We start from the raw sequence: 23,272 nt of genomic DNA, 5'->3' as shown, positions 1-23,272 counted from the left end.
TCTTCTATGGTTTAATTTTCCATGTTATTTTCATGTTAAGACAAAAAATATCTACAGCTGGCACCTCCTGAGTTATTTTACATGATCAAACCAATGGATTATGCTTATGAAATGGAAAGTGTTGACACAAATTAAAACAGAGAGAGAAATTTTCTTTTCTAAAGTTGCACTTTCAATGTTAATTCATTAGATATAATGTGGCATAGGACATAGAGGCTGTGTTCTATCTGGAATTTTTACATACCCTAAAGGAATAATTTAGGATAGAGATTTAACAGCTCATTCAGCCCATAGGCTGCATATTGAGTACCTACTATGTGCCAGGTACTTTGGGAATTAACACATGAGAAGCACAGAAAATTATTTTTGTGATGAGTAAATAAACGCTCTTATAGAGCCTGGAAACACTGTGGTGTACTCAGCACCAGCAACATAGAGTTATCTCTTTGTATGTTTGCACCTTTCACCAGCGTATATGTTTCTCTGGGACAGAGAACTTTCATCTTCTACAATTGATATTTCTGTCATAACTCAGGGCTGAGTACACAGTAGAAAACACAGTTGATCTCAAACTTCCTGGTAACTAAGGTAAAAGAGAAACATTATTGATAACAATAATATTACAATAGTATATACATTTATTGAGCCCTACCTGCATGCCAGGAATTCTTGACACCCTTGTAATATTTGTTCTACTGTTACCACTATTTTTCATGTCAGAAAACTGAGCCTTTGAGTATGTATAATGTGCCCCAAATAACAGAACTAGTAAGTGATAAAACTGGGATTTAAATTGTGGTTATTCATACATATTGTGCTCATTACCTACATAATCAGCACATTTTAACTCTGCCTTTTCAGGGATCGCCTATCTTATGAAAGAAATTATGACTTCAAATATGATTAAAAAATACAAAGCACAATACTCTATGCAGTGTAACAGACAAACAGAAGAATCAAAGAATTGCCCTTTCCCTAAATGATTTTGTTCCCGCGCATCTCTCCATAGGCATTCAGGGTGAGATCTTTTTCTTGAGTTATTCCAGTCATCAATCTAGAGAATTCTATTGTGCCTGCCCACTCAATCAGTGGCAGCTCGTTGCAAGAAATTTACAGTGATGTCAGCTTCTTTAAATTGATGATTGGAAAAAGTAGATGGATCTCAAACTCCCAGACAGTATCTGATGACCTAAATTAACTGTCACCTGGTTCTGCATTATGGATGGAAACTTGGTGTGACCTTGAGATATGGCCAACAGGAGATGGGCTGAAGTCTGTCTGGGGGCAGTGGCTGTCAAGACCCAAACGTGTTGAGTGACCGATTGATCTGAATAGGACTTTCCTATAAATTCTCAATCTTTTCTTTATGGTTCATGAAGTCCATTACAATTGGAATGTCGTTTTCTCTTTTCCCCAAATTCCCACTTGGTGCCATATTCTGTACTTGTAAATGTTGCTATTCGAATTCCCACTCTCATCATTGGCATTCTGTCTACCTCCTCCCACTGCTCATCTGTCTCTTTGATGCCCTTTTTGTTTCTACATTAATTTTCATATTAGAGTTGAGACTCTGGACTGCTTTGAGCATTCTCTCTTTTTTTATTCATTTTTTCATTGTGTTTCTAAGTCAATAGCATTCAATCCTATCTCTATTCAAACGACATGAAAAATTGTAAAAATAGTTCATTCATCCTCCATTGTAAACCAATTAAATAAAAATGTCTGGAAGTGGAGACTGACATTTGATATTTTGCATAAGTCCCTTATTTGCTGTTCAGTCCTAGGTGAAGTCATTCATTCCCACATCTCCAAATTCCTCCTTTGAGCTGATAACTTATAGCTGTATTTCCAGTTTTCTTTTCTGAGGTTCAGGTACGTATATCCAACTACTTGTTTGAAGCTTTCAACTAAATGTCCAATAGGCATCTACAATTCATTATGTCAAAAACCTGAATACTCAATGTATTCTCCAAACCTAAGTCATCAAAGCAAGGGAGGTCTAAGTCTCTGTTATTTGCAGGCTGTAGCTTTGAGTAAGTTACTTACATTTTAGTCTCTTCAACAGTGAGATGATTACAGCAATATCTGCCTGAAAATGAGTTGAATTAATAATGCATGTAAAGTTCTTGCCATAAAACACAAGCTGCATTGACATCAAGAAATGATTGCTTTTTCTGTTAACATATTGTAAGCCTCACAAGAGAGTACTAATATCTATCATTTCTAGCACGGTATCACCAACGACAAACACCTGGCCTGACACATCATAAACACTCAATAAATATTTGTTGAATAATTACATTTCTGTGTTTCAAAGTATCAAGAATTTGAGGAAGAAACCAATGAAAAAAACAGAGAGGAAAGTATAGAGGACACCATGTCAGAACAGGTTAGCAATGAGGCCATTTGCTCATGGATGGGAACCCCAGTCTGTTGCCTATACCTAGGTCTTTCTAGTTTCCAGTACCATGACCTCTGAAAAGGTTACTTTTATACATTACCATATTATCAAGACATTTACCAGGCCGCAGGTTTCCCGAGGAGTTCCTAAATGTATATGTACAGGATTAGCAATATATGCCTTTCATGCATATTACATTCAATCTTCCCACAAACTTTATGAAATAAATTATATCATAATTTTCATTTTATAGACTCAGAAATACGAAATATTTTATCCAAGGTCACAATCTGGAGCTGGAACTAAGAAATGTAATAATCCCAAACCCCCGATCTTAACTATCATAATATAGTAAGTGGAACACAATAATTGAGTGAGATACATCTGGGGATAAATTGGGCAAACTGAAGTCCAATCTAATTTAAATCTAAATCTGTAATCATAAGTGAATTCAAGAAGCAGCCATTGGTCCATTATTTACAAAACCATGATAATAAAGTTATCTGAGGTTTATTTTCTCACTGTCTTTTGAAGAAAAACACACTGAATTGTTTTTTTTTCTTTCTAATTAAAGTCTAATTAGCAGCCAAATCATCTGGTCAAAACAGGCAAGAAGGATGGGCACCCCTTGTTTAATTAAAATACAGGCCCTCTTTGTGCTGGTAGCAGACTCTTGAAGGCTCTTAATCCTTTGGTGGAGGCTTTGTTTGCACAGTTGAGATTAAAAATTGGACATTTTAAAAAGAGCTTCACATTAAACCTAAGCAATCATTTGGATACTATTAATGTTTCTGGTCTGCCTTTCTTTGTTTTGGAGACTGTATTATGCACATGGAATCCCAGTTCAAGGATTAATCTAAATTGGCTTTGTTATAGTAGATGACAGCACAGGGGTTTGTTCAAAATTAGCTTGTGCCTTCTGAGGCAGAGTCAGTTATGCACAGCTCCTCAGGGATCACCTCCAACAATCTCCACCAGCACTTATACCTCTAGCTGTTCATAGCCAGAGTTGTCTGCATAGACAGAAACTGCACAATGGGGCCATGATGTCAATAGATGACCCCCCTCCACATCTCCTGAATATCTGAGCAAGGAGGCTGCTGCGGCCTTAGACAATTGCACCTTGTTTTAGTACGATATAAATCAACATCTCTGTGATAAAGAATGTAACATCTTAGCCAGGCGCAGTGGCTCACGCCTGTAATCCCAGCACTTTGGGAGGCTGAGGCGGGTGGATCACAAGGTCAGGAGATCGAGACCATCCTGGCTAACACGGTGAAACCCCGTCTCTACTAAAAATACAAAAAATTAGCTGGGCACGGTAGCGGGCACCTGTGGTCCCAGCTACTCGGAAGGCTGAGGCAGGAGAATGGCATGAACCCGGGAGGCGGAGCTTGCAGTGAGCCGAGATGGCGCCACTCCAGCCTGGGCGACAGAGCGAGACTCCGTCTCAAAAAAAAAAAAAAAAAAAAAAGAATATAACATCTTCATGCTTGGGGACCGACTGCTGCTCTCTCCCTTCTGCTGCCCTCACCCCCAAATCACAGTGCTTTACCTCTTCATTGAGCAGGATTATTTCTTCTTCTTGGCCTCCTCTCCTCAACAACTATGTCCAGCTGTTTTTATTATAGCTTCCTGGATCATGTCCCCCTCAAGTTACACAGCCTTCCAGCTTTTACTAGCCATGTTCCATTAAAAAAGTCTACCACTCCCCATTCATTGAGATTTCCAGAATATGTTATACACATCTGCACTAAATGGAGAGCAAGTGCATTTATACTCACAAAAATATGTGAAATTCCAGGATTAATAACTTAAAAGCAGTCACTGCACTATTACATCATCTTGGCAATTTAATCGTTTTATCTAAAATGACTGGTGCTCTGATTCTTGAAGCATCCAGTGCAGAAAAGGCTCTATAAATAAATGTGTGCGTTCTCCTTCCCTCTTTGACTCCTTCTGAGTGCCAAAATTATTTCACCATTTTTTCCCCAGTTTTTCAGACCCAAATCCTTGGGAGTCTTTTTTGGTTTTAATAAGTGAACATTATTTTTTAAGGACAGTTGTAGTTTTACAGAAAATCTGAGGAAATTGTGCAGAGAGTTCCCATATACAACTCCCCCCTCCCACAACCGGTTTTCCCTTTTATTAATTTCTTGCATAAGTGTGCTACATTTGTTAAAATTAATTAACCAATAGTGACGCATTATTATTAACTAAAGCCTGTAGTTTAAGTTTCACTCTGTGTTACACAGTTCAATGCGTTTTGACAAATGTGTAATGGTGTGTATCCCTAAAAGTGTCATACAGAGTCTTTTCCCTGCCCTAAAAATTCTCTGCGCACCATCTATTGATGCTTCTCTCAGGACCTGAGGTAATTCGATTTTTAGTATAAGTTTTATGTTAATCTGGCTAGAAGTTGGGCCGTGTTTAATGTCTGCCGTAGCTATAGATGCCAGAGGCTTCAGCTTTTTGTATTTTTTGTTTATTCCTTTTTCTGTCCCAGAAATAAAGAGGCTATTTTTTCTGATCATCATCACCATGAAAATCTGGTAGGGCTTCTGCAGGTAAAACCTGGGAAATGTGTGTAAGCCTCCCTAAGATTGGTTCCCCGGGAGTTTTGAACTCTCCAACTACCGCACTCTTAGGTGTACGCATTTGTAAAAATTACCTTTACATATACTTAGCAGTTCCTAGGGCGAGAAGCTACTGTTACAGGTAAGCTGATCTTAGCTGTTATTCTGTGTGCCCATCTGCCTCCCTAGATTTAGGGCGATTGTTTGCCCAGTGATCTCAATTTTCCGATGAATCTAAGAAAGTTAGTTGATTTTCACTTTGTTCAGTTGTGCTTTTCTTGTTAGGAGAACAGGTAGGATGACTTCCAAGCTCTTTATCTGTCAGAACTAAAACCTAAAAGATCCCCTTGAGTATTTTTAATTCCTTTCTTATCACCATACTTTGCCTTTCAACCTAACTCATTTATTCACGCAACAATTTTTGTGCTGCTACATGTACGGCATTTACTGTCTAGTAATTCAGCAGCACAAAGCTGACAAAGTCCTTGTTCTCATGGGACCTAAATTTCATTTGACAATGAATAATACAGTAGGAAATAAATAAACAAGTTTTTCAGAGCAATAATGTTTATAAAACAGCAGAATAATATGAGAGCGGGTGATCAGGTGAAAGCAGAAGTAATTTAGTCTGGACAGTCTGGGAAGAAGTATTTTCAATGTTGCAGTTCACTGAGAACTGAAAAGTTGTGAGCTATGGTGTAATCTAGAGGAAGAGCCTTCCGGGGAGAATGAATCCCAACTACAAGGGCCCTAAGGTTAGAACATGTTCAATGATTCAAAAACACAGGAAACACCACCATAACTGAAATCCACTGAGCACAACAGGGTCTGCCATGACATGCACCTGAAGAGGAGACATAATGGCACAGAAAAAGGCAAGCCTTGAAGGTTATGACAGCACTTTGGGTTTTATTCTAAGTCATTTGGAAAGTCATTGGAGTAGATATACATTGTATTAATCCATTTTCATGCTGCAGGTAAAGACATTCCTGAGACTGGGTGATTTATAAAGAAAAAGAGGTTTATGGACTCACAGTTCTACGTGGCTGGGGGGACCTCACAATCATGGCAGAAGGTGAAAGGCACATCTTACATGGCAGCAAACAAGAGAGAATGAGAGAGCCAGGTGAAAGGGGTTTCCCCTTATAAAACCATCAAATTTCATGAGACTTATTCACAACCATGATAAGAGTATAGCGGGAAACTGCCTCCATGATTCAATTATCTTTCACTAGGTCCTCCCACAACACATGGGAATTATGGAAGCTACAATTCAAGATGAGATTTGGGTGGGGACACAGGAAAACTATATCAGACATTTCACATGATGTGTTTCTATTCATGTCTATACGCAATGGACAATAGTCAGTTTTATATATGGATGTAAGAGGTCATGGTGGCCAGGATCAGGATGATAGCATTGAAAGAAAGGAGACATGGATGGAGGTGGTAACTCTGGCATATCCTTAAAAGCAGAAGATTCAGAGCATAGGTTTTGATGGGTGGGGTGGAGGTGGGGAAAGGAATAGAAGATCAAGGAGATCTTATAGATTTTTGTTTGATTATGTTGTGTGTTGGTCAGATTCTGGCTATATTTTGAAGGTAGAAACAAGAAAATTTCCTGATAAACTGAAAGTGAGGCACCCAAGAAAGAGAGAAAGAAAATGACTGGAATGAACGTGCTATCAATTGAGGTGTGGGAAGCCATACATGGCTTTTCTTCCCCTGTTCTGACACATAAAGTGTTGATAATTAATTAATCAATTCTTTTATGTTGTATTTGCATTCAGGAAAACCTAATATACATAGAATATAGTAAAAGCAGAGAATAAGTCTGATTTGGTATGGTGATCTATCACTATCAAAAAGTCAAAACAATCACATCTTTAGTTGAAGCTTGACAATGTTTTGTGAATGTTTTGGGCAATGGGAGTTCACTGCTTACAGAGCAGAGCTCCCCCTGTAGGAACTTTGACTTGTCAATTGATGAGAAGTCTAACAATCACTAGACTTTCTACATAAATTAAAAATTAATTATTTGCAAATATGCCCAACTGTCAAGTGATATAATTAACTATCATTCAAATTTTTGTGCATTAATAAAATAAGGGAACTGTCACATATAAAACAGTCAGACCCCCCAAAATAACCCTTGATTACACAGTAATAAGGCCCTCACTCACTCCACTATAAAACTACAGAAATGTCTTTATATTTATTGTTACACTTACTACATTAAATAGAAAGAAGTTTATATATGTCTGCCTCCCGCTGCATCAGCAGTTCTTTAAAAATATGGCAAAGTGGACCATTCTTTGGAATACCCAAAGAAAGCTTTGAATATATTTTCCAAATATACACGCCTATACACACGAACATCTAATTTAGCAAATAATTGCATGGCTGGCCTCCTAAAGACCATCTGTGGAACTTTGATGGGGTCATCTGATACATTGCAGGACATGGCTTTTTCTGTGTTTCAATCTGATCCACATTAGACTAAAATACTACTTGTGGAAGTAACAGAGGCTGCATCTGTGCTTTAGAAACTATACTTTGGAGTCTGGGAATTCAAACTTCTGTAGAGTAAGGTCATTGTATCTTCAACTCCCTCTATAGCTCCTGATCCTCATACAGAGACTCTGATACTTGCTAAAAGAAGAAATAGAAACACACTGAAAAACACCAAAATGCTAGTCAATGAATGACAAACATCATTGGATTACTCTTATGTAACACACCTAATATAGTCAAAGTTGTAGGAATACACAATAGAATGTTGTTTACCAGGGGATGGGGGAAGGCAATAGGGAGGGTTGTTGTTTAATAGGTATAAAGTTGCAGTTACACAAGGTGAGTAAGTTCCAGACATCTGCTGAAGTATAGGATGTTTAAAAAAATTTGTTAAGAGGGTGGATTTCATGTTAACTACTTTCACAAAAATAAAAATTAAATAAACAAAAAAGGCAAAAAAAAAAAAAAAAAAGAAAAAAGTTTACAAAGCTAAACAAGGAAACTTTTGGAAGTGATAGATATGTTTATTACCTGGATTTTGGTTATATTAACATGAGTGTGTACCTATGCCTAAACACACAAAAGTGTGTACATTAGTCATATGCAGTTTTTGTTATACCAATTATACCTGAATAAAGTTGTGAAAAAAAGACACTTGTCCTGAGAAGTTAAATTTTCACTTAAAAGTAGAAATCCTTGTTGAATCTTCCAATAGCATAGACTATATGGTTGGTGCTACTTTATTCCACCTAAGAGTTCTTGTTATGCTCCATATTTATATATTCTTAGTGAATGGTATTCAAATTTTAGTGTATTTGTTATTCAGGGAATTTTTATTACATTAGGCATAACTTGAATGATGTTATTGTATAATATAATGAGAAAAATAGACCAGCAAGGAACAATAGGGCCTGCAGAAGGAAATAAGTGCTGAATAGAAAACCAATGAGATGCTTGGGAAGCATCAGAGAAAATAATTAGTTCTCATTAAGAAGTCAAAGGAGAGTTTATTGAATTGTTACATGATATGTCATTTGCCTTTCTTTCTGGGTTCAACTCTCACCACCACCCTTGCTATTAGTCAGAATAGGACAACTTTATGCTTTAGTGACAAACAATTCCTCAGTCTCAATGGCTTAACAAAAAGCACCACCTAACAACACAATTTACATGAATTCTGTTGTAGATGACTCTCTTTGCAATGGTCCTTCGCATGGTGACTCAACAAACTAACCTGCCTTAACCTTTTGATACCTTCATTTCGAAGGCTCTCATGCTCACTGCCTTAGGGGAAGAAATGTACTGAAGAAATATATGGAAAAGGGGCTTTTCAAAGTCACAGTTCAGGTAGAGCACATGTTACTCTTGCTCAGATTTTATGGGTTAGAAATAGTCATGTGGTTCTTTCGGATTGCAAGGAGACTGGGAAGTGGTTGTCCACATGCCAAAAATAGAGAACTGATACAGGATGTGATGAGCCACGCACTGCCCCTTCCACACCCACTCTCATCATGATTCTAGTCTCACCATGACACTTAGATTCCTCGAACATACCCAAGACATATGTTACTTTGTTACCCACTATGCATATTTCCTTGGAATTGTCAGAAGATACTCTGGGTGGTATATACTGTCCCCTCAAACACTTGGCTACCCTTTAATGTATCTGTTCCAGTGCCACCCTTCTTTCCCTTTCCACCTTGGAAACGTTGGTTATTTCTACATTTGGGAATTCTCCAGAACATCTTACGCATTTCGATTAGACTTGTACAACATATAGCATTTGCATCATTTCTTTCCTGTTTTATGTGTCTTTCTTCCTACTTTGTCCGTTTTTAGGTGGGTGGGTAGAGACATTTTATTGTATTTTGCTTATTTGTTTTTCACTGATTTTTGTTCATAGCACTTCCAAAGTATCTCACACATAACAATGCTTCATCAAAGGTTGCTCAATAGGCTGACTTTGTATCTAAACCTTAAAGAGTTAGAACATATTATTTTTAAATTTTTTCTTAAAATTCATCTTCTTCTTTAGGACTAGGTCAACAAGGGTCATGTTATCATCATTCTGTACATTCTGGAAGTACCTAATCCTCTACAGATTAAGGGAACATTTATGGTCATTTTTCCACTTGACCAGTATCTTAGTCTAACTATTATTAATGGAAGTGAGATAGAGAAACTCAATTAGGATAAGAAAGAGATGATATCTCTAGCTCAAGAGTCACATCAAGAATAACTTAATTGTGTTAAACTTTTATTCTTATGTCTCTAAGCTATAAAAAGCTCCACTCAATATATTATTTTCCTATTCTTAGCTTGAGAAATTATACTTCGTTTTAATACCTAATTTAGTTTCATTTCAAAATTTCATTAAAATGCTGCAGATTCTCTTCCTCTTTCAATGCAGATAGTTTGTCTGGACCCCAAATTATCCCCATCAGCACCTACCTGCTGCCAGATATTCTTTTCAGCTATATAAATAGGCATTTTATAACTAACCATATAATAGAAATATATGATTTATGTAGGCAGAACATAGTATTTCATTAAGATACTAGAAAAGTTTAGACTTTGAGTTAAAACCAGGGTAATTACTTCATCATTACCTTGCCCACAGTTCTTTCATTTACAGCTGTTTGTTATTGGTCAATTCTCTGCTCTGTTTCCTTTGATGAAATTTATCGTGGTCCATCAAATGGTCTTCAGCTCTCTCAGAAAGTGACTCTCTCTTGCATGTGTATTCTGTTTCCTCCACTTGAATATATATACCGAAAACAGCAGTGGAAATAATGAAATACAACACAGAATAAAGGTTTATGTTTTAGATAACTTAAGACCACAGTCTAATTCTCTCTCTTTCTCTGTCTCTCTCTCTCTCTCTGTATTTATGTAGTTAGCACTAAATTGGCACCAACTTTGCCAGTGAATTAGTCTGTTTTTATGCTGCTGATAAAGACATACCCAAGACTGGGTAATATATAAAGAAAAAGAGGATTAATGGACTCACAATAAGGTGAAAGGCATGTCTTACATGGCAGCAGACAAGAGAGAACGAGAGCCAAGTGAAAGGCAAAACCCCTTATAAAACCATCAGATCTCCTGAGACTTATTCACTACCCTTAGAACTGGGAACTGCCCCCATGATTTAGTTAACTTTTATCGGGTCCCTCCCACAACATGTAGGAATTATGGGGGCTACAACTCAAGATGAGATTTAAGTAGGGACACAGCCAAACCATATCAGCCAGATATTATGTTAGGCACTGAAAAAAGGCAGATGAGTTGATCCTCTACTGCCTGAATGTTCCAGCAGAAAAGGAGAAACGTAAAGCTGTTTTGCAATTGAGTGTGAATACTGTTGTATTAAATGTGCAAAAGACATTTCAAAGGAAATGTGCAGTTTTTGCTGAAAGATGAATCAAAGAAGGCTTCCCAGAGAAAAGAAGAAATGTAGTCTAGGAGAATGAGAAGGCTCTGTCCCGTAGTGGGGAACAAGAGGTTTCCTCAGCCAGGAGGAGTTTATATCCCATTGCTGGTTTATATCCCACTTTAGACTGTCCCAGTGCTGTTGAGGGAGAGCAATTCTAGACTCAGACAGTCCACAATGCTCTGAGCTCCTATCATATGGCTCCAGGAGAGGGTGGATGATTTCTCCAAGCCATGACATTTTATTAAATAACAGGCATAAAAAAAGGATTGTTAAACTGTGTTTATTTCCCACTCTAGGCCTTTGTGTTTTGTTTTGTCTTCCCTCCCTCCCTCCTTTCCTTCTTTCCTTCCTCCCTCCCTCCCTCCATTCCTTCTTCCTTCTTTCCTCCTTCCTTCCTTTTACTCTAACACAGGGTGTTTATATTAACTAACATCACGATAACCCCTATAATGTATACTGTGCAATCAAAGACATGTTATTGTTTCCTTATTTCCTCTTCTGCTTGTGAGGGGAGTTTTGTTTCCCAGGTCAGGTCAGGCCAAACACCTCTATATAAAAGATATTCCTCAAAAGGCATCAACAAGAGAGCAATTGCTGAGTTGAGAAAAAAGGTTAATGTAAGAAACTCCTGTGGAATCAGAAGTCAGGTTATGGCTTAAGCGATGGAGGCATTAAATGAACCACTGGGCTTGATGACAGAGAATCCTGAGAAGCTAAAATTTTCTCCAAAAGTTAAGGACTAAGACTCTTTACACCTTTGTCACCCAACACCTTAACACTCAACATAACCTGAACTCCTGTTCAGTAGTATTGTTTAGATCCCAAGTCTGTTATAGGACCAGGCCTAGTGGAATGAACATGATATATACAGGAAGATGAAGGAGTTTGGCTGAAAATCCAGCTTCACCACTTTCTAGCTATATGACTGGAAACTTACTTTATTTCTTGTTCTTTGTCCTAAATGGGACTAATAATCTCATTCCTATCTATCTCATAGGTATGGAGTAAAGATTTATGGTAATAGCAGCAATTCATAAAATAAAACCAATAATTGTTCTCATTGCTTTAGGGCTTAGCATATACATGTCTAAGTGCTAAGTACTTTGCGTATATTACCTCATTCAGTCCTTACAAAAATTTTGTGAAATAAATAGCATTTATTTATAGATTTATAGGTTTAAAAAATCAGTCACAAAAGGGTCAACCTAAATTTTCCAAATTCACCCAGAAATTAATGGTAGAGGTAGAAGTCAAATCTAACTTTTTCCAGATTCCAAAGCTCATATCTTAGCTATGGATGAGAAATGACTTAAAATAATTCTATGGATTATTACTAACATGAATGCCATTTTGTATTTGTTATTTTGCCCATGGATCTGATGTTACTTTCATGAGTAACCAATGCCTATGACAATGACAGTTCTTTGGTGTCCCTTGTACCATTTACAAAACTACACAGTTTCTTGCCATATAAATGTAAACCCTCCATTATTGTGAGGGAGGCATTCTCTGTTAAACTATAGTTAAATACACAGAAACTCAGAGAGGTTGTAATATACCTGAATGCTCAAGCTCTATAAATAGTGGGGATGCATGAGGACCCGAGGCAAGTTTTTTTTTCATTTTAGCATAGTATCTTGCATAAAATGATAATTCATCAAATATTAAACTTTCTTATTATAGTAAAAAATAAACAGATAAAACCAACATGAAGAAAAGAGTTAAGAATGACACCATATTTACATTGTTTACAAATAAAAAAATAAGTGTTTAGAGACACAGAGATACAAATGTTTTTCAGAGAGCTGAAAAACTAAGACAAAAGCACACGTGTAAAATAGGACAGCCCCATCAATGTAGATGTAAGTGACATTTGTTACCAAACGGCTTCCCTGGGAGAGACAGAGATTTCCATGACTGAGCTTTATATTAAGAAATTCTTATGATTATGGAATAAATGACTGTGAGATAATGGTTAAAAAAGTATGTTCATGCAGGAGGAGAGGTTGACCTTCAGTGCAGTCTCAGTGCAGTCCTAAGCCAGCCCCATGGAAATCTTAAACCTCAAATGATCATTGAGAGTCGTTCCAAGATGAGGTAAGGAGGTTCAGTCACTATACCTCCATGTCTAAGAGTCACTGGAGGCAGGTCTCTTCAGGAAGGAAATGTGTCTTTGGACTTGAAGTTGGGGAATTAAGTCCTTCATTCTTGAAAAAAAGATCTTGACTTCACACAACAATGTGATATCTGAAGGTTAAATACTACAACCTGGCCTAATTTGTATCAGGATACTATTAACCCCATCTCTAAGAGTGAGTTTCATTCTTTAATGCCCTTTTTGCAGCGTGTGCCTGACATAAAGAGCCATTATTGAAAATCTCAGGGTGGTGATGTACCTCCTATTTGTGCATTCTTTATTATTTTGGTAAATGATACGTCTTCCAGGGACTTCTGTGGAACATAATCATCTGCTGGGAGTCAGGGAGCAGTGGTGGTTCCAGTATTACACAATATATGTTCTTAATGATGCCTACTTGTATCATCCTTTTTATCCTATCTGAAACCATCTGCAATGCAATTCAGGTATTTCTAGATACTTATGTGAGCCACCAATTTTACCATGCATCTAGAACTAGCCTTTTAGCATGTTTTCACTATCTCCTGGGGACTTTGCCAAGACATGTGACTTGGAAGAGTCTTCTCAAATTGATAAATCCCCCCTATTTAATCTTAAATTCTTCACCCTATCTTTGTATAGCACCCTCAGAATCCAAACCCATGTGACCTTTGCCAACTTGCTCTCAGTTGAGGTTCGTTAGGTCTTACAGTTTATTTGATGCATAGCCCCTTTCTTCCTTTACAAGGACCAATCTGTCCCATCAGAATATGTTGTAACTTAACCCTAGTTATTGGCCTAACATCCAGGAGAGGAGTTGAGGGAGGATCTACATGGCGGACATGTTGTCCTTCTAGGAAGAAGTTTCGTATCATCTTCAAGCAATAGGACAGTAGGTACTTCTGCAGGATCAGAAGATTCCAGGGAACATACAGATTCAAAACTTTTTCATGCATCAGCTAAGATGTATCAGAATCTCATTCTTTCATTCTTTCATTACCAGAATTCTGGCATAAAAGATGTTCCTAGTTCGGAGTTTATTTTTGGAGTTTGACTACTCCTACAATTAAGTAATTAAGCATGTCCGCAGCTTTATCTGCCATACAGCTGCAGGGGACGAGATCCTCTCTACGTGTTCCAAAAAGACCCTCTGGTTTTCACATTAAGCTCTTACTTGCTGATTAAACAATCTCAACTTCTTATTAATTACTTTTTAAGAAATACTTGGGCTTAGCTACAGATTCCCAATTTCATTGTTTTCATAGTGGCTATTTTCCCCCTATTTTTTCAAATAACATATTTATTGGACCAGATAATGAACTGCTTTCTAATGTCACTTCATTCCACTTCAACACCAGCAAAACCTTGAATAAATGCACTGCTACTTTTTGTGAAGTCCTGATTTCTGATGGGATCCTCATTGTCTGCAGGAGATAGGTGCTACAGCTCCAACTCTCATCCCAGGATCAGCTTTCTCAGATCATTTCCAGCACCGGTTGTGGATTTCTTCAGAAGCAGACTCTTAGATAGATGTTAGCATGCAGAAAGGTTATTAGGAAGTGTTTCTGGGGTGAACTGCATTCATGGTAACTGAGAAAGCAGAACTAGGTAAAAGGAAATGTGAATTTATGAAGTTATTTCATTGGAGGTCTCAACCTAAGGGAGATTCTGATGCTTTGATGACCCTTCAGAGTTGTTCTATTCGGGATTGGGGGAGCTGTTATTTTATCTTCGCTCCATCAGTCATTAAATATGGTATGGCGAAGGAAGGTGGTGTGATTTTGAGAAAGCTTGTATTCTCCATCTGAGACAATTCCCACAGGGAGCTGACAACAGCTAGCTTTCCAGTGACAGCACTCCCAGCAGCTGAGGGACTAATCCTGTCATTCCTGAAAGAAGGATCTGGATGGCACATCAGTGTTCATTTCCATATCCCAGATGATGTTAAAACTGTGGTTCAATGCATTGTTATTTCTAAGGCTATGCTGATGACTAATTTAAAAGGACTCACCTCCTCAGATTAGAAACCATTAAATGGTAAAAGAGACATTCATTTTTTTTCCCATATCTACAATTGTTTTAATTTTGTCTTTCTTAGCAGGCTATCTGTTTCATTCCAAATTACATGAAATTTTCAACAAGTTAACAAAACTCATTATTGCACAGTGATGACATTTTGGGAACAATTTTACTTTATACTGCTACCTCTTCCACCAACCTCCTTAATTCATCGAAGAAGGCCATTGAGCCATTATTCTTGGTGTAAATGCACCTACATATTGAATATTCCCATCTGTGCAAATAAGAAAATAATGCTTTCCTTCTTCCTAAAGGATGAGATAGTTTCTTAAATAACCGACCCAGAGCCATATAATTAAATGCTTGTGGATCACTTATATATGAATATATTAGCTCATTTAGTCCTTAAAACTTCTTCATGTAAGCATTTTATAGATGAGAATTTGCCTCCCAGAGCGGTGACTTTTCCAAAGGGGAAATGAATAGGGATGTGGGGTGAAGATGAAGATTTAAAAGGAAAAAAATATATGTTTAATGTCAACTCCACAGAAGGTATGGAGGTTCCATAGCTCTTGAAGTCTTCGCAACAGCATCAGCATCATTCCCTTTGCACTGAGGAAAGACCTGATGACTCAGAGACATGTAGAGCAAAGATCTGAACCATATTGTCTTTCAAATTTCAAAACCCAAATCCTTTCCACTCTATTACACTGCTTTTATTTTTTAAATGTTTGTGAAAAATGCTAACTTTCCATTCCTTAAATAAAGTTTTAATTATAATCATAACAACAATTATAGCTAAAATCTGTTGTGTGTTTACCCTGGGCCATGATATGTCTGAGTCTTCCAGACTTTCTAACGGCACAATTCCAGAGAGGACGGATTGGAAGAAGAACACCTCTTCTTTTGTTTACTGAATCCAGACAAATTAAAAATGTCTTTTCTGGCTGGACTCAGTGACTCATGCCTGTAATCCCAGCACTTTGGAAGGCTGAGGTGGACAGATCACTTGAGACCAGGAGTTTGAGACCAGCCTGGGCTACATGGCAAAATCTCATCTCTACTAAAGATGTAAAAATTAGCTGGGCATGGTGGTGCACACCTGTAATCTCAGCTGCTCAGAAGGGTGAGGCATAAGAATTGCTTGAACCCTGCAGGCAAAGGTTGCAGTGACCCAAAATTGTGCCATTGTACTACAGCCTAGGTGAGAGAGTGAGACTCAGACAAAAAAAAAAAAAAAAGTCTTTTCTCACAGTAGTTTATGACTATCTGTGGGCCGGATTATACCATATCATTGCAGTACAGCCTAATCAGTCTAATTTCCAAACCACTGAATCCCTGGCATATAGAGGTGACCTCAAAACAGAGAATCACTGCGAAGCGGCCACCTGGTGATGGGAGGTGCTATTTCATTTCCATGGCCCTCTACCTGCCTTTTCTGACTGATAATTATCAGGTGCATCTCCAAAGAATGTAACTCTTCTTTAATGATCCAGGTACCCCACTGAAGATGGCTGGGTGGTACTGTAAGCAGCTGGAAAAGATGAAAAATTTATCTTTCTTGCACCTCCATATTTTATATAAGATAGGGGTATACATGTCCTAGAATACCACACAATCCTCCTTAATTTACTATGAGAAAAAGAAAGCTCGCTATGTTTTGTTTTCTATATTTCATCATCTTTTAACTTTTGATTCTGTGGCCCTTTTTCTGCGCATTTTCACTCAGCTTTTACTCTATCAATAATTACCTGGCATGTTCTATGCTACACATGACACTTCCTTCCCACTGATCACATTCACTGATGCCAAAACAAGACCATACTGTATTCACTGACTTATCTCCAGGGCTGACACAATACTCAGTCGAGCTGAAGTGAATCAATTCATTTCTCAATTCAAAATTCTTATGTGGCTCCTGAAATCTCACCTTCTAGAATGACCTCCCTCTCCCATATGTATCTGACATTGCTTCAAAATCCTTTGTCTGATACTTAAACTAATACTCCTTATTAGTCAGGCATCAACCAGAGAAACAAAACCACTACACAAAGAAACACACACACACACACACACACACACTTATTTGTTACAGAGAATTTTGCATATGCTACTGTGGATCTAGCTAAGTAATCTCTATGAGCAATTTTCCTACAGCTTAAAGTCCACAAGCAGGCAGGCAGGCAGGCAGGCAGGAAGGGAATATGTTGAGCAGGATGAAGCCCTTTGAGCATAAATTGGACAGCACACAAAGAGACTGAAATTTGTATCTATTCTTGTTGCCACTGGTCTTGGCACATGGGTATCCTGAAGAAACTAGGATCTCATCATCATGGAGGTAAACACACTTAGATAGGAGCCACAAAAGCTGAATGAGAATCCAGGGAAGGTAGAACAATTGCAAGCCAAAATACTGCTTCATGCCAGTGAAGTGAGTCAGCAGATCAGCAGCAAAACTGGTGAGAACCTCTGTTGTGGCCCCATCTAACTGGGAAGAACATTCTAGATGTATTTCAGACTACCCTAGTTGTTGTCTCACAGAACCATCACATCATCCTACCCCACTTTCCATCAATTTTCAGCGACTGCTTACTTGTTTATAGAAGAATTCACCTAAATTACTTATCTTAGTATCATGTTTTTGTTATTGAAACTCTAGGGACTATAATCTTTATTGTCATCCACTATGTTGCCCACCATTGCCCTGGTGCTTATGTTTATTTATTGTATGGTTTGATTGAACACTTTTTATATAGCAGGCTTTATTCTAGGTCAGAAAGCAGGGTGGGCAGAGGGTAGCCCTAAATACATAGACAAGGTGCCTAATCTCATGGAGCTTTTATTCAGCAGGTGGTGGTGGTGTCCAGTTAATGTTAAAAGGACTTAATAATCAAACAAGCATTACTCTTTGCTCCAGTAATGCAGGGCTACTTGTAGATCCCAGGATATGCTGAGATTCTTTACACCTCTGTTATTTGCACAAATGTGAGCCTCTGTCCTGTCTCTCTGCTCAGGAAGCAATAATGTGGAAGCAAGTTACAAAAAATACATGGGGTGTACATTTGGCACTTGAGGAGAGGAGATAAATGCTTTGTTGGGAGGTGGTCAAAGCTACTGGTGAAATGACTACCTTCTGTAATTCCTGAGCACCTGGCTGTTCCTCAGTTTGTAGGGCAAAACAACTTACGGCAGTTGGACTGGAAATGTAATTGAGTGGTCCTATTCTGGCAGCATGGAAAGGCAGCCTTTCCAATACAAATAGTGCATTTCAAGAACCAATGCCTCTGGTTATGGAGAGGCAGCACAGGAAATTATCCTGTCTCTGGCTAAACCGTGTAGGTTGCACTGTCGCCTCTATCATTTACTGGCTGTGTAACTGAGCAAGGTGCTTCCTGTCTCTGAATCTGCCTCAAGAGTTACAAAGTTTGTATGAGAAAATACATGCGATTCACAAAAAACTATGTATGTTATGTCGTACATTCTCAGCAAATGGTAGCTTATTTTCACTTTTATAATATATTCAGAAAATAGAGATGGGAACTGTTCATGAGTTAGAGAAATTGATTTTCTTCCATACAAACATTCCAAAGAATAAGAGTAGGTAAAGACAAGTTTTATTTTAAATATGTGTATTCTTGAAGGTTTGCATTCTGGTTAAACTGTGCTGAAAAATGTGTTTGGATCTGAGGATAACTGGAATATCATGTTTTTCTCCTTACAGTAAAGGTGACAGAGGTTAAAGGCACGGGCAACAGAGCTGGGGAATAGCTGTCTTTCTCAGGTGGGATATCAGGTGGGCCCCTCTTGTCTGACTTCTGCTCTAAGTCATAAAACTCAAGGTCCATTTAGACATAGGAGATTTTGAGAAGGCGACTCACAAGAGGGATAGAGGTTTGGGTAAAGCAGACTTGGGTGGGGTCTAGCTCCCATGAATGAAGGTCTCATGGGAAAAAAAAATGGTAGTGAAAGCCAATATGTCCAGTAACTTCAATGACATTGACTTAGTTTCCCTTTCTGGGAGTGTTTAACTTCAGACCACTGTAAGAAGGTAAAACCAAGATTCAGATCGGTGCTTTCCTGCTGGATTTTAAACCTTATATTTCCAGACCCTGAAATACACTACTGTAGAAATTCCCACATGACCTGTTGCTTGTCATTGCCTGCCACTCTTCAACTATTTGCAGCTCCTCCTTCATCCAGCTGTCCACATGCAACCCATTGAGTCGCACCTGAGCTTCTTCAGTCAACTATTTCTCCATTGGTCCCAAGTCTTCAGCTTTGACACTCTCATTACAACCAAAATTTCTTCATACTTAGATCATGACTCAGTGCACAATTCTCCTACGCCCTTGAATTGATGCATCCTGGGAGAAATTACTTACCCAGTCCTACCATGGTCTTGTTCAGTTCCTAATTGTGGAGTTCTTTCAATGTAATGATATTGTCTGAACATCATGCTCTCCTGGAATGCTACACCTTTGACATCCATATTTCTAATATAATCAATTTCTAAGTACTTCAGTTTTTATTAATGTAAAACAAAGACTGCCAAATTTAATATCACATTTCTCATTAACAAAATATAAAGTTCTACGTATCTCAGCTTGGTAGACGCATACCTCTATTGCACCCTACATGATTCCCCACCTTGTATGTGGGAGAACGCAATATTTAAAATGCCAGAAGGTATCTTCTGTTCTGAGAAATTGCTGGTGAGATTTTAGTGCACTAGGAAGACACACCTGTCTAGTACTGGGTCTTTAAAGTCAAGCTTTGAAAATTACGCTCCTGCAGATAGCTTCAGCCTTCAGGCATGAGACTGGTGAACTTTGACAGGGAAAAGCAAAGGAAGCCTCGATCTTATTAACCTATGCTTTCATGCCCCCAGAAGCAACCTCCAGGCCTGGTTGCCACAGGAAGCCCTGGAAACTTTGGCAGGAATGAGACAACGCTGCTTTAACACTGGATGAATTATGTAATTGCCTTGTCAGCTCAGAGGAGGCTCCATATTCCAGCTGGCCTATCCTGGTTTCTGAGTAGCTGTGCTAAGTGGACAGGATTATGGGAAATATTCCAGAATGGCCACATTTCAAAGCCAGTCTAATGGGAGGAGGCTGCTTTGATGTGAGTTAGGGTGTCCCAAACTTAGTAATGTATGCACAGTCTTTATGATGCTATCTAAATTACATTCCTCCTTACTTTACTGACATCTTAGTTAAGTGTTTTTATTAAAAGAGTATAAACTTCATGTTATCACCGTGAATGGAAAATCAGTATGACCTGCCACGAAATACTTAATTGTTAAAAAATGAATAAACATAATGAAAACAACAACTGTTTTCATTTAAGATTATTGATATAATTAGAACGAACCACCATATTTGTAACTGTTTTCTGTTCATTGTATTTGTTAGTTTGTTTCAAGAATAGTTTTATTGAGATGTAATTCATATACTGTATAATTTCAACTTGTTAAGAGCCTGGAATTCGTTATTCATATTCTTAAAAGAAAAAGCTGAAAAACTGATACTAAACAACTTTTGTTGGACTTATCAGAAAACTGGGGTTGTATGACAAGCCACCACCCTGAAATGTATATAGACAGGTAAATTTAAAGACTGATACCCGAGATTTGCTTACTAGAACAGAAGATGCTGGAGCCATAAGCTGTTAAAATTCAATAGTAATTTTTGAAGAATTGCTGATGTCCAAGTTTGGACAATTGTGAGAATGAGAAATTATTGAGGGTTACTGACTTAGGAAGATCACCACACTTTTGTAAGTCCTGGCAACAGGAATCCAGCCAGGTTCTCATAGTGAAGAAGCCAAACAAACTCCCTTGTGACTCTAGGATGGGGAGATGAAGGCCAATTCTTGGGAATTGTCCAGAGTATTATCCATAACAAATGCACATTTCCTAGGTTATAAAACTTTACCAAAACCTTATCTCACCTAGACAAAGAGCATGTCTCCTGTTCCAGATCCCTCAAGACATCCTGTCTCATATAAGGATGGAAACAAAGGTTAAGAAACATGGGTAAAGGTCACAGGCCAGAAAAATTGGCTTATGAAAACAGTAAGAGATAATCAAAAGATTATGGAACCCTTCTTCTCTCCAGTTTACCACCACACCAATCAGACTTCAGTATATTCACAGTGTATAAACCAGCTGAAAGAGCTTCAAGACACACACTTTCTGAAGAAAAGTATTTAGGGAAACCCACCATCAAGAAGAAAGACAAAAACAAGAACACTAGAGGAATTAGAAGTCTCTAATACCTCAAATAAAATAAAAATTAAACATAGTTCAATTCTTAATAAATCCTCACACTAAGAACCAACTAACTTTGCTTCCTAATAGCTGGTACATCATGTTTTGCTTTCAATGAAAAGTCAAAAGTCATGCCAATTGACAAGAAAAACATATAACATGTACGAAGTGACAAAACAATCCAAACTTAGATCTGACACAGATGTTGGAATTACCAGACAGAATATTAAAAACAACTCTGATTACTGTGCTAAGGTTCATCAGTAAAGGTAGACAACATAAAGTAACAGTTTGGTATGATAGCAGAAATTTAAAAATTAAGAATTAAAAGAAAATATTAGAAATAAAAAAAACACTGTATCATAAATGAAGAATGTTTTCAATGGACTCATCTGTAGATTGAGCATCACCAAAGAAAGACTTAGTGAACTTGAAACAGGTTGATAGAAACTACCAAATTAAAAGGCAAACAGTAAGAAAGAAAACATCATACAAAACAGAAGAGAGCATTCAAGAAGTGTGTGGAAATTTTAAAAGGTATAATATATGTCTAATTGAAATGCCTGAAGAAGATAGTGAACAGAATAAATATTAGAAGCAATAATGACCAAGAACATTTGAAAATGTAAAACACATACACATTTACACACATACACACACATGCACACACATACACACACACACACACACACACAGAGAGAGAGAGAGAGATTGAGGAACTAAGAAGCAACATAGATTGCAAAAAATTTCTACCTAGGTATATTATATTCAAACTGCAGAAAAGCAAAGGCAACCAGACATGGTGGCTTATGCCTGTAATCCCAGCACTTTGAGAGGCTGAGGTGGGCAGATCACTTGAGGTCAGGAGTTTGAGACCAGCCTGCCAACATGAAGAAACCTCATCTTTACTAAAAATACAAAAAAAAAAAAAAAAAAAAAATAGCTGGGCGTGGTAGCAAATACTTATAATCCCAGTTAACCTAGAGGCTAAGGCAAGAGAATTGCTTGAATTCGGGAGGCAGAAGTTGAAGTGAGCCAAGATGGCACCACTGCACTCTAGACTGGGCAGCAGAACGAGACTCCATCTCAAAAAAGAAAGCAAAGACAAATAGTACAATGGAAGAAACCAGGGGGAATCCAGGGGTTAGAGTGGAGGCACAACTTACCTGTAGAGGAACAAGAATAAGAATTACAGAGGGCTTGTTGTCACAAATGATGCAAGCAAAAAGAGACTTGATTAAAATATCTATATTGTTGTTAGAAAAAGAAAAACCCACCAATCTATAATTTTACATTCAGTGAAATTATTCCTGAAGAGTGAATGAGAAACAAAGACTTTTATGGACAAACACAAACTAAGAGAATTCATTGCTGAAAGATCTTTTCTTCAAGAAAGAATAAAAAGTTCTTTGACGAAAAGCAAAATTATGTAGGTCAGAAACACAAATCTGTATAAAGGAAGAGTATCAGAGAAAGAAAAAAATAAAGATAGGAGCTGCAGGAAGAGCAAGATGACTGAATAGAAGCCTTCACTGATCACCCTCAGGCACACCAAATTGAACCACTATCCACACAAGAAAAGCACCTTAATGAGAACCAAAAATCAGGTTTGTAATCACAGTACTTAGATTTAACATCATATCACAGAAAGCAGCACCGAAGTGGTAGGAAGGAAAGTCTTTATTTGCAGACCTCATTCCCCAGCAGCAAGCATGTGGTGTGGAAAGAGAATCTATGAGCTTCAGAAAGAAAGAGCATGGTGATGGGTGGATTTTGTGTTGGAACTCAGTGCTGCCCTGTTACAGTGGAAAGCCACACCAGCAGAACTCAGTGGGTACCCACTGAGAAGTATTTGGACCAGCCCTAGTAAGAGGGAAATCACTCATCTCAGTAGCTGAAACTTGAGTTCTAGCAAGCCTTGCCACCACAGGCTAAAGTGCTC

Source organism: Macaca fascicularis, chromosome 8 (genome assembly GCF_037993035.2).
Source record: "Macaca fascicularis isolate 582-1 chromosome 8, T2T-MFA8v1.1".
Lineage (NCBI taxonomy): Eukaryota > Metazoa > Chordata > Mammalia > Primates > Cercopithecidae > Macaca > Macaca fascicularis.
Note: the sequence above shows the minus strand (reverse complement) of the source record.